Genomic DNA, 12367 nt, shown 5'->3' with positions numbered 1-12367 from the left:
ATTCAAATATTTTAAATTTCTTGCATAGGCAACATTAATGATGTTGATGAAAAATTAAATATAGTGAAAAATTCTAGATACGTCTACTAGTACACATAACTCTGCTTTATATATATACTAGGGTGGGGAGGCCCGTGCAATAGTAAAAATATTATGCTTGAAAAAGGCGTTTATAGAAGATAGATAATATGATCTATTATATTATGTACTATTAGAAATATTCAGAATATGTACAATAGAGATACTAAGTAATGTAATATAACCAAAATAATATAGTACATGTTGCAGTTTTGGTATATAAGATTAGCATGTCATTGTCTATCATATTTAGAGGACAGTGCAGTTTGCTTGTCCATAGCTAATCTTGCTGATGCAAAAAACCAGAGCATAGGGAGAGTCATTGATTATATTGTCCGTAGCATAAGGACAAGTGACAAAATGGTGTGTGGGAGTTCCTGTAATTAGGCAGTTTAAAGTGTGTTAGAAAGTGCAAATATGGCAACAGATAGCAAAGAAATTTTAATAAAGGGAGCAAGTAGAAAGGAAAGCATGGAGTCAGTATAAAATGCATAGATTTGTTGTTGAATCTGTGTGTGATTGGCGCAATAGTCTACGGTGAATGAGGTTAGCTAGTAGACAGAAACCTTGTTTCTATTGTTCCTATTGATAACTGTGTATTATAGTGTATGACATTATAAGAAAGCAGAATAAGAAAAATGTAGAAGAATGTATGCAGTGCAAGGTATGCAGAGAAAGACGTAAGTAGGTTTATATTGCAGTGTGAAATGGCATGCATTAACGCAAGAGCAAAGGAAGGCTATAGTTTTATGCTATCAGAAAGACACAGCAGACAAAAGGCTTTGTTTGACCGTCATTTATTTGAATGTCAGCAACATTATTGATAATAAAATGTCAAAAGTGTAATTCTGTTTTTTATAGTTGGAAGGTAGTTTCATTGGATGTGAGTTGAGCTGCTGCAAGTAGTACAAATAGGAAGGAGTAAAAAATTGGTGTCAGTGTGCAAAAGAGCTGCTGCTAACTGTGAAGCAATGAAATTGGTCAATTCTTGTAACTAAAATAAGCTAAGTGAACAATCAACATGAGAGGAGGAAGTAAAAAGAAATTGTCAACCAATTGATTTGAGCATGGATATGAACATGGATAGAGTGTTTTTAGCCCGGAATTAATGTGAGAGCGTGCAATCTTATGTCAGACATAAACAAAACCAAATTGTGAAATTTGAAAGCAGTTAAGAGCAAGTGCAAAAGCAGTAGTATAACATAAGTATGACACTTATAATGTTTTTCAGGAACTATGGGGATACGTGTATGAAACAAAGTGAACTACAGCTAAAAGTACGGTTTTTTAGCAGCAAATTTTGGAGTAAATGTAAATATGTGGAAGTCATAATCATTTTGAGCCATAGTTTGGTGTGAAAGTGAGATGTAGACTGACCTGTTACACCTTTTTGGTTGGTGTGGGTGGTTCAAATTTTCCCACTGCATTTGAAGGAGCAGCTGCAGCAGTTGTTGCCATCACTTCTACCTCACTTATTTCCAAAGGCTTTATCTTTTTGGAAGTCCTATCAGTAGCGCTCTGTGGAGTATGTTGTTTTTCCATGTAGGAAAGAATGGACAAAGTTGTAGTCGTGGTATTTGAGCTGCTCCAAGATGACTTCCTTAGATGAATTTCGAATACTTTGGTTGACAGCATCTCATGGACACGATTAAGAGACAATGATTGTCGCTGTAAATGTAACAAGTTAGAACAAACAGTTTAGAACAAAGCATATGTGGTCAAGTGTTTGTGCTGAAGATATATGGTATTATGACAATAAGTGTGTACAAGTAGCTAATGGGAATAAGAGATAACCTTAGTGCAAGTTATGTCAAATATGTCTTCTGCTATCATGGACAGTAATTTTTCTCCTAATTCAGTAGAGATAGATGCTGTGGTTGTAGCAGTATCGTCAATAAGATCAATTTGGAAGCTACAGCTGAAATGAGGGGAAATTTGAAATATGTGTATAATATACGCTATATTTTGTAGAAAGTGTAAGTTAGAAGTCAAAAAAGTATAGTACCGAGGCACTAAGGATGTTTTCCGATTGCATTTTGGACAGTCAAAATCCTTTCTATCCTTTGTTCGCTTCTTCTGTTTGCATCCTGAGCATTCAAGCACACAAAAGTCTTGGAACTCATCTAATATGGCCATCTCTACGTGAACGTAGAACACTCCCATCTGTGGGAAGTTTTGAGTATTTAGGCAAAGCTATAGAATGAGGAAATGAATAAGGATACTGTGAAATGAGCAGGTTCAAGTATGACTTACGGAAGCTGCTGATGAGATGTCTGCAATAGAGATAAGTTGTTGGCCAGAATGGGTGACTATCATGGGAGTGATAGATGAGCTTGTTGAGGTTGTATCTGATGGAGAGCTTAACAACATTGTTTTGTTTTCTTTTGCCCTATTGTTAGAACAAATAATATGTTCAGTAGGTTCTTTACATGCGAAGTAAAGGTATAAAATAAATATGAAATGTGAGTACCAGTTGAGGAGTGCAACTGCCGGGGGTAATTTGGATTCACCCGTACTGTGGAATTGTACCTAGTCTGCAGTGACAACCATGTACAACACATAAGTTGTATATTGTTTTGGTATTATATAAAATTATGTTGGTAAGAAGTTGAGCGCATATGTACCTTGATAAGTAGAGATTCCTATACTTCTTCCAAGGATTACAAGGAGATCTGTCTGTGTTGCCATTTTTGAGGAGATTTCGTGTCCTTCTATTTCGCCGAAATCCTCCCATAGAGTGAAGAGGAACTGATTTTGCCTGAGAGTGCAGAACATAAGAACAAAAGAGTAAGGAGTATGATAATGCCTAGATAATAATTGATGATGTCAGTAGAGAAAGGAAAAAAGTGGTTAGTTATATTCAAAATATTTGCAGAAAATGGGAAAGCAGAATGTCAAATGTTATACTCACTGATTGTCACAAAGGGTAATTTCTCGACACCTATGATGACTGCGACCGGCGTTTTTTTAGGACCACAATGAAGAACGACTACCAGTACATCTGCGTATATAACACATAATGAAAAGTTGCAACTGTTGTGCAGCAGTAAAGATGTGTATTTCAGTCTGGTAACAACTAGGATGATCGATGTACCTATTTCAGCAGCAGAATCAACCATTAGATGAGGAATGCGGTCAAAGCTGGTGATAGTGAGTTTGGTTGGCGGTGGAAGCGGCTTTTCAACTTCATTAGATGGTTTGATTTGTTTAATTACTGTTTCTTTGTCAAGAATCCAGTAAAATTGATGTATTGGCTTGCCGTATGAGGTTGGTGAGACTTTCACTCTTGCAGTAGAGATGAGGTACGTATTGAAGAGTTTAAGTGTAGCTGCATACTGCTCGATTTCATCAGTGTACATAACGGCCCTAATTTGGCATTCCTGAAAGTAAGAGTTATAGAAAGTTCATATTAACTAAGTTGAGAGGAAAAGAGCAATAGCTATAACATAAAATATACTAATGAGGTGACCTGTTCATCTTCCAAAATTAAATTTTGGAATGTACATTTCTTGTCAAGGCTTTCTCGGGGGCGTCCTATTTCGACAATTTGAACTTTGCAAATCCAATCTCGTGTTGCTGGTTCTATTTGGTCGATGTTCAGTCTTAGTACCATGGTTGTAGGAAATATAGGTAACCAAATAGTAGTATCTGCAGGATAACATGAATATTAAGTCAAAGTAGTGGCGTTGTTGTGTTTTTATGAAGAGGGCTGATTAAATTAGGAAAAAATCAGTTGAATGAAAGCAACAGTGTGGAGTAAAATGGACCTTGTATCTGCATAAATGAGCTTTTGATGTAGTAAGAAAGCACTAACAAACTGTTGTAACAGCAATTTAGGACAAACACTGAAGTTAAAGTACAAACTCATAAAGGATGACAAAGGATGTATCATACTATTTACTCTTGTTGCTATGTTGATCTGCTAACCAGTTATGTGTTATTAGTTTTTTGTGACTGATGAGGTACAGTTGTACAGGTGTAGAATGCGAAAGTAGGAGATTGATAATTAGATGCAAAGAAAGCAGCTACAGCCAAAATGACGAAACAAAGTATACTACTTAAGAGTTGTACGTCATACTATTGGGTCCTATGAGATATAAACAGTGGAAACATAATAAACTTTGTATGTTCCAAAAAAAAAAATGAAGAACAAATGAGAAGGAAAACAACAGTGTTGTCATCACAGAATGTTGCACAATATGAAAAGCTTTACTGAAGCGAGTATGTGATGGCTTATGTATCACTTAGTATCATCGAAGATACAGTTTGTAGAAGAGACCTAATCTGTGACATTTACATCCAAAGGCAGCATTTAGTTTTACGAAAAATGTTTCCTATTTTTCATAGAAACTCAATTTTCATGTGACAATTTAAAATTTCAAAAAAAAGAAAAAAAAAAGACAAAACAAACCAGCTATGCTGCAGATATTTTGATCATGTTGGGCATGAAGGTAAAAGCTATGGTATATCTATGAAAGATTGAATGTAGCTAATAACTGTAATTTGTATCAATTTTTATTTTCTGTTTTGGTGAGAAGCAGAATCTGCAAGAAAAAAAGAAAATGGGGAGAGGGAAAAGATGAAAAGGGAAGAAATAATACTTGAGAAAGGGAGCAAAAATTTATCTTGAGTGAAAGGCTAGTAAATTTATGTTGTATGAGTAATATATATATAAGGGTAAAATATTATACATTTTATTGTATATATATATATATATATATATATATATATATATATATATATTACCTTATGCTTATCCAATTTGTTATTTTTATTTATTTTAGAAATATAGAAATTATAAAGGACCAAAAAATTACATGTGTCTTGTTAGAAATTCATGGGGTTTTGGTTGCCAATGAAATGGTGCCAAAAAAGACAGCAAATCAGTACATTTGGCAGTCCCAAAAGAGACAAAATCATTACCTTTGACTATCGAATGTAATGATTTTGTTTGTTTTTTGGTATTATTTCATTGGCAACCAAAGTTGCATGAATTTTGAAGAAGACAGTTGTAGTTTAATGGTTCTTTCTAAATAACGAAAAAAAGTATTTATTTATCTCTATATATATATATATATATATATATATATTACCTTATGCTTATCCAATTTGTTATTTTTATTTATTTTAGAAATATAGAAATTATAAAGGACCAAAAAATTACATGTGTCTTGTTAGAAATTCATGGGGTTTTGGTTGCCAATGAAATGGTGCCAAAAAAGACAGCAAATCAGTACATTTGGCAGTCCCAAAAGAGACAAAATCATTACCTTTGACTATCGAATGTAATGATTTTGTTTGTTTTTTGGTATTATTTCATTGGCAACCAAAGTTGCATGAATTTTGAAGAAGACAGTTGTAGTTTAATGGTTCTTTCTAAATAACGAAAAAAAGTATTTATTTATCTCTATATATATATATATATATATATATATTACCTTATGCTTATCCAATTTGTTATTTTTATTTATTTTAGAAATATAGAAATTATAAAGGACCAAAAAATTACATGTGTCTTGTTAGAAATTCATGGGGTTTTGGTTGCCAATGAAATGGTGCCAAAAAAGACAGCAAATCAGTACATTTGGCAGTCCCAAAAGAGACAAAATCATTACCTTTGACTATCGAATGTAATGATTTTGTTTGTTTTTTGGTATTATTTCATTGGCAACCAAAGTTGCATGAATTTTGAAGAAGACAGTTGTAGTTTAATGGTTCTTTCTAAATAACGAAAAAAAGTATTTATTTATCTCTCTCTCTATATATATATATATATATATATATATATATATATATATAGACACTGTCACACAGACATCAAACGATGTGTCATCTGGTTAGTATCGTAGCAAAAATAGTATAGGATTAGCGTTTTGTTTCTACTGTAAAATTGAATGTAGGAACTGTTAGGCTAAAGGTAGATAATGCATTTTCGTAAAAGTAAAATGCATTTGAATGCCTAATAAGTTGACAAGCACACAGAGATTACTACTGCGTTTGCTTTTTCTTTGACTACATGCGAAAGTTGAATGGTAGTCCTTGTAGCTTTCTCCTAAAGTAAGGGAAATTTATTAATGTGTATTTCACATTATTAGGGACTTTAAATGTGAATGATTTGAGCCTATATGATTACAGGGACTTTAGTGGTAGACAGCTGAGGGCAAGTATTTAGCGAAGTTCTTTTATTGAATGTAATATGTTGGTGTTCAATTAGGGTCAGTCAAGATAGAATAAATAGTACAATGTAGACTGAAGAATACAACAGAACAGTAACAGAGGAAAAAAATATAGAGAGCAGGAAAATGCAGAAACTTACGTTTGTCAGTCAGAAGTTTGTTCTTTATTTCACCAGCTGAACAAGTGTGAGTTAGAAAATCCTACATAAGCTGTAGCAAGTATGCAGTGTATTAGTTAAAACTATGTAAAAGCAAAGATTCAAATGAAGATTGCATTCTTCAGACCACTGTAATTAACTACAAGGTAAAATGACAGCGTAGCAACAGTAGAGCATATATCAAAAGGCAGATATGTGGTAAAGGCGCAAATAGTAGCCGTGTGTGAGGGTGAAGCATATATGTGGTTAATACATTGGGTAAAGTTGTTGGATCTTCGAATAATTCCCAAAGGTAACTGTCTCTTTAGTCTAGAGGAGTTGGAGAAAGAAGAGCGTCTTGTTCTTTCAGCTAAACTACTATAGTTTATTCTGCAAATGAAGAAGTTGTTGTTTCTTGTTGAATTATCTTTCATTGAGCTATTCAGTACATATTTGTTGTGGACATCAGCAATGTAGAAATCCCAGAAGGAGTAAGACATAGAGTGGAGTTTTCCTCTAGTTTGACATGACATATATACTGGAAATCAATACTAACTAACGCAACTAACGATAAAATTGACTGACATTTGCACATTAGTACAGGGAACTCCTACAGTATATTACATTGATTTGTTTAGAGGGCATTACCTTTATATCATATAATCCATTTAGGTATAATTACATTTGATAAGAGCCCTTTTGTTCCCACTGAAATGAATATAGACAGTAGAAGAGAATGAGTAAATATACAGTAAGATTTACTTATGTAAAAGGACATGAACTTAGTAGCCAATTTTTTCACTTGTCAAAGAGAAACAAGTTGAGCTATGGGTTGAATGCCATAAATAAGAACAGAAATGTAAGAATAAATGTCAGAAATCATTTGTACCTGCTTGCTCTGAATGGTGTGTTTTATTTTCTATGTTGGAAACATTGGTATTCATTTGACCAAAACCACCAGCAGAAGACATGTGATGCAATGTCCGGACATCAAGAGAATTAAGCAAATTCATTTTTGTAGGAATGAAGTCTGTGTTACTACTGCCTGCAGCTACAGTGTTGTGAGCATGTTAATTGTAGAGTTTGAAATGAAAAACAAAGGAATACAAACTGCATCCACTGTGTGCAATTACCATATCAGTGTCTACCACATTCCTAGTTCGATAGAAATACTTAAGAGTTAGCTTTAGGTCTAAAGTGAAGCATGGTTTTGCGTGTTTTTTGGCATTATTTGATTGGCAACTAAAACAACATGAATTTTGAAGAAGACAATTGTAGTTTAATTGTTGTTTCTAAAAAAGGAAAAAAAGAAATTATCTATCTGTCTATCTATGTATGTATATGTATATATATATATACTATATACTATATACACACACACACACACACAGACACACACATATGAAATGGTGTGTGATCTGGTTAGTATGGTAGGAAAAATAGTATAGGATTAACATTTTCTTTTGACTGTAAAATGTAATGTAGGAACTGTTAGGCTAAAGGTAGATAATGCATTTTCGTAAAAGTCAAAAACATTTGAATGCCTAATAAGTTGAGCAAAACACAGAGGTCAGTGCTACTGTATTGGTAAAAAAAATATAATGTAATTTAGATTCTTCATTTGCAATATATGTTCAGCAATGGATCTAAAAACATTTACAAATTGTTGAAAGTATAAGTTCACTGAGTATTTACATTAGTGAATTGACTTTATTGAATATGTATATGTCTTATGCAGTGCTCATTTAGTTGGAAGAAAGTTTGTAATATTAGTTGACAAATGTTTACAAGAAATAAAGCGTGAAAGGGAATTTGGGAAAAAATAGGAAATTGTGGTACCTGCTGTAGTATTGGTACTTGAAGATTTACATTAGCGATGAGGTGGCAGTTGATTGAAACAGTGCGTACAATGTCATTGTTGCAGTAGTTTGTTGATGCTGCTATAGCTTGTTATTATCTTCATTGTAAGAAGTTCAGTAAGCACATTCATCTTTGCTCCAAATTGAAAATGGCTGAAGTACAATGGAAGACAAAGTATGTGCTTTAGGATATATATATATGTTTATTTTGTCAAAATTAGGAAGAAGAAGAAGTTAAAAGGTGCAATGAAAATAGGAGAATGTATGGTCTAATTGACTGTGCTCTTTAAATATATATATGAACTCTCTCTTTTAACTGATGACATATGAAATACAGAAGAGCAGAGAAAGGTAGTGTTTACAATGAACATGTGTGCTATAGTGTTAAATTATAAGCAAAGTAAAAACTTCAAATATATAATATAAGACTGTGCAAAAACTAAATGTAAGATTAGATATTATATACCTTTGAGTAAACAATATTTTAAGTGTCTTTGCCTTTTGCTTTACTAAATTCAAAAGTTGAATGATAGTCCTTCTAGCTATCTCCTATAGTAAGGAAAATTAAAGAACATGTATTTCACATTATTATGGACTTTAAATGTGAATGATTTGAGCTTATATGATTATGGGCAGAATTATGTATACAAACCATGTCTGATCTGGTTAGTATGGTAGCAAAAATGGTATAGGATTAGCATTTTGTTTGTACTGTACAATTGAATGTAGGAACTGTTAGGGTAAAGGTAGATAATGCATTTCGCTAAAAGTAAAATACATGTGAATGCCTAATAAGTTGACAACCAAACAGAGATTACTACTGCCTTTGCTTTTTCCTTTACTACATGTGAAAGTTCAATGATACTCCTTGTAGTTTTCTCGTATAGTAAGGGAAATTCATTAATGTGTATTTCACATTATTAGGGAGCTGGTGGTTTATTCTGAAGGAACACAGTAGATTGCGGTGGAGTTATACTTTGACGGCCAGAGTTAGTCTTTGTAAAGTGCAGAGCAGCAAGATTTTGGGGAAGACCATGTGTTTCAGCAGAGTATTCTAGCTGGCATAGTGCCAGAAGAACTACCCTTTTTTCATTTGGTATTTTATGGTAAGAAATAGGGTTTTTAGGATTTTTAGCATTGTTTTTGGTAGTAGTTGTTTGTTCAGGCAGGATTGCATTCATTTTCTGTTTAGTGTTAGACAGCTGATGGCAAGTATTTAGGGAAGTTCTTTTATTGAAGGTAATATGTTGGTGTTCAATTAGGGTCAGTGAACACAGAATAACATAGTACAATGTAGACTGAAGAATACAGCAGAACAACAACAGAGCTTAAAAAAGTATAGAGCAGGAAAATACAGAAACTTACACTTGTCAGTGAGAAGTTTGTTCTCTATTTTGGCAGCTGAAGAAGTGTCAGTTTGAAAATCCTACATAAGTTGTAGCAAGTATGCAGTGTATTAGTTAAAAGTATGGAAAAGCGAAGATTGAAATGAAGATTGCATTCTTGAGACCACTATAATTAACTACAAGGTCAAATGACAGCCTACGAAGAGTAGAGCATATATTAAAAGGCATATATGTGGTAAAAGTGCAAATAGCAGCCGTGTGTGAGGTTCAAGCGTATATGTGGTTAATACATTGGGTAAAGTTGTTGGATATTTGGATAATTCCCAAAGTTAACTGTCTCTTTAGTGTAGAGGACCTGGAGAAAGAAGATCGTCTCGTTCTTTGAGCTAAAGTACTATACTTTATTCTGCAAATGAAGAAGTTGTTCTTTCCTGTTGAATTATCTTTCATTGACCTATTCAGCACATATTTGTTATGCACATGACCAATGTAGAAATCCCAGAAGCAGTAAGACATACAGTGGAGTTTTCCTCTAGTTTGACACGACATATATACTGCAAATCAATACTAAGGCAACTAACGAAAAGATTGACTGACATTTGCGCATTAGTACAGGGAACTGCTACAATATATTACATTGATTTGTTTAGAGGACATTACCGTTATATCATATAACCCATTTAGGTATAATTACATTTGATAAGAGCCGTTTTGTTCCCACTGAAATGAATATAGAGAGTACAAGAAAATGACTAAATATACAGTAACATTTGGTTATGTAAAAGGAGATGAACTTAGTAGGCAATTTACTCCTAATAAGCTATAAATTTTTCTCATCACAACAATTGGTTTGAGTTGATGTATTTAGAATATGTTTATGTCATTGATTGCAGTGTGTACAATTCAGAAGTCATTTAATTTCATAAGAAATACAAGAGAGGAAACAGAGATACAACTAATTGTCTAGGAAAGTGAGGAAAATGAGCAAAGCAAAGGCAGGTAGCATACCTTTGTTAGGATTTTGGTCCTTTGATGTTCATTAGAAGCAACCTAAGATAATATCTTTCTCCTTCGGTTGGATGACATGTGACAATACGTCCAATAGCAAAGCGTTGTTTTCGACATGACCACATTTTGTATGATGATGACCATACAAAGTGTTGGGGAAACTCTTTATATAGTAAATTAAGATTCATAGCATCTTTATTTATTTTGTTCATACGAAAAAATTCTGTTAACATTGTTTTCTTTTTCATTGGATTGTTTATTATTTGATCGATAGTTTGGTTATTTTTGAAAGAAACAAATTGTTGTCCATCAAGATGCAACTGTAATTGGCAAACAGTTGGAGTCATTTCACTTATTGAAAAAGCAAACAGACGCCACGCAGCTTCTGGAGGAGAAACCCATCTAGTAGATTAGTACTCTTTGATTTCATCTATTTCTACATTAGTATCATTATTATGTACAAAGAATGCAATTTTGTCATGTCCTTTGCAAATATATTTGTAAATGTATTTGATAACCTTAATGTCAGAACATATTTCAACATTAATATGACAACCAAATTTCTTGAGTAAAAATGGATTGTACGGGACAATCCAAGAATTATCAATGTTGTGTCCTCTAACTTTGATTGGTGTGATTATTTTTGGTCTTTTGTAAAGAGGATACAAATTCTTTCCTTTGGTTGTTTGTTCAGTAAGTTGTTTTGGATATTTAAACTTACATTTTCCTTCTTTTTGCATGCAAGAATTTGAAGGATTTAAATAGCCACAAGGACCATGGATCATGTGCTTGGTCACAAGTTTGTGTAGATGATGATCAATATGAGGATCAGGTAATTCAGCGCATACAATTTTATCATATGATTGTGGTGTTAGCAATTTATATCCATCCATAAGTATAATGAGAAAATGGGCATGTGGAAGACCTCGTTTTTGAAACTCAATTGTATACATAAAAGCTGCAATCTTTCCAAATATGTTGGTTTTTTGAATATTTGTTTTAAGTTCTTCTACTTTTGCTCTAAATACTCTACTAACTAAATCAGGTCTATTTTGAACTTCTTCCATTGGCTGTAAATGTTCTTGTATTTCAGGCCAACAAGGATTACAAGTCATCGTCAAAAATATGTCGGGTTTTCCAAAATGTTGTACCAAAGCAATGGCATCCATATATCTGCGACGCATATCTCTTGGGCCTCCTATGAAACTACCAGGAAGGAATTTTTGTCTGCCAATATTGGAAGCATCTCTTTCTCCTTGCCTCAATAAATCAATAATTCCTTGAAAGGCTTCAACTCTAAATAGATCCTGATTAAATGAAACAAAATCTAATCTTTGTCTCAAGTTTGATATATTGGTCAACTATGTATTGTTGAAATACCCTTCCAGAATGTAAAGTTTCATTTGGTTATTCATCTCTTATTTGAATTTTATAACAATAATATTCACGACAAAAAACAGTTTCTCTTTTTCTTAATCCTTTTGATAAAACTGTAGATTCAATGTGAAGGAGTGTATCAATAGAAGCAATATTTTTTATACTTGGTAGTTGCTCAGATTCACAAGAAATTTGGTTTTCCAAATAATTATATGTCTTTTTGAATTTTTTAATACCACAATGCCAACCATTTTGACCATAAGGAAACAAAAGTGGATATTGTAATGGGTCATAACATCCATAATAGTAATTGACTAATTGGGTTTTGTTACTATGAGTGTAAATTCGAATATGTGGTGTCGGAATTTTATCATTTAATTGATGTT

At 33.0% G+C, this 12367-nt stretch overlaps 1 pseudogene; it reads right to left on the bottom strand.

Annotated features, from left to right (window-relative positions):
- Positions 1-1458: 1458 nt before the first annotated feature.
- LOC125807208 (replication protein A 70 kDa DNA-binding subunit B-like) lies at positions 1459-3691 on the bottom strand (annotated as a pseudogene).
- Between the last annotated feature and the right edge of the window lie 8676 nt (positions 3692-12367).

Source organism: Solanum verrucosum, unplaced genomic scaffold (genome assembly GCF_900185275.1).
Source record: "Solanum verrucosum unplaced genomic scaffold, falcon-dt-bn FXZP01000153.1, whole genome shotgun sequence".
Lineage (NCBI taxonomy): Eukaryota > Viridiplantae > Streptophyta > Magnoliopsida > Solanales > Solanaceae > Solanum > Solanum verrucosum.
Note: the sequence above shows the minus strand (reverse complement) of the source record. Positions and strands in the feature narration are given on the sequence as shown.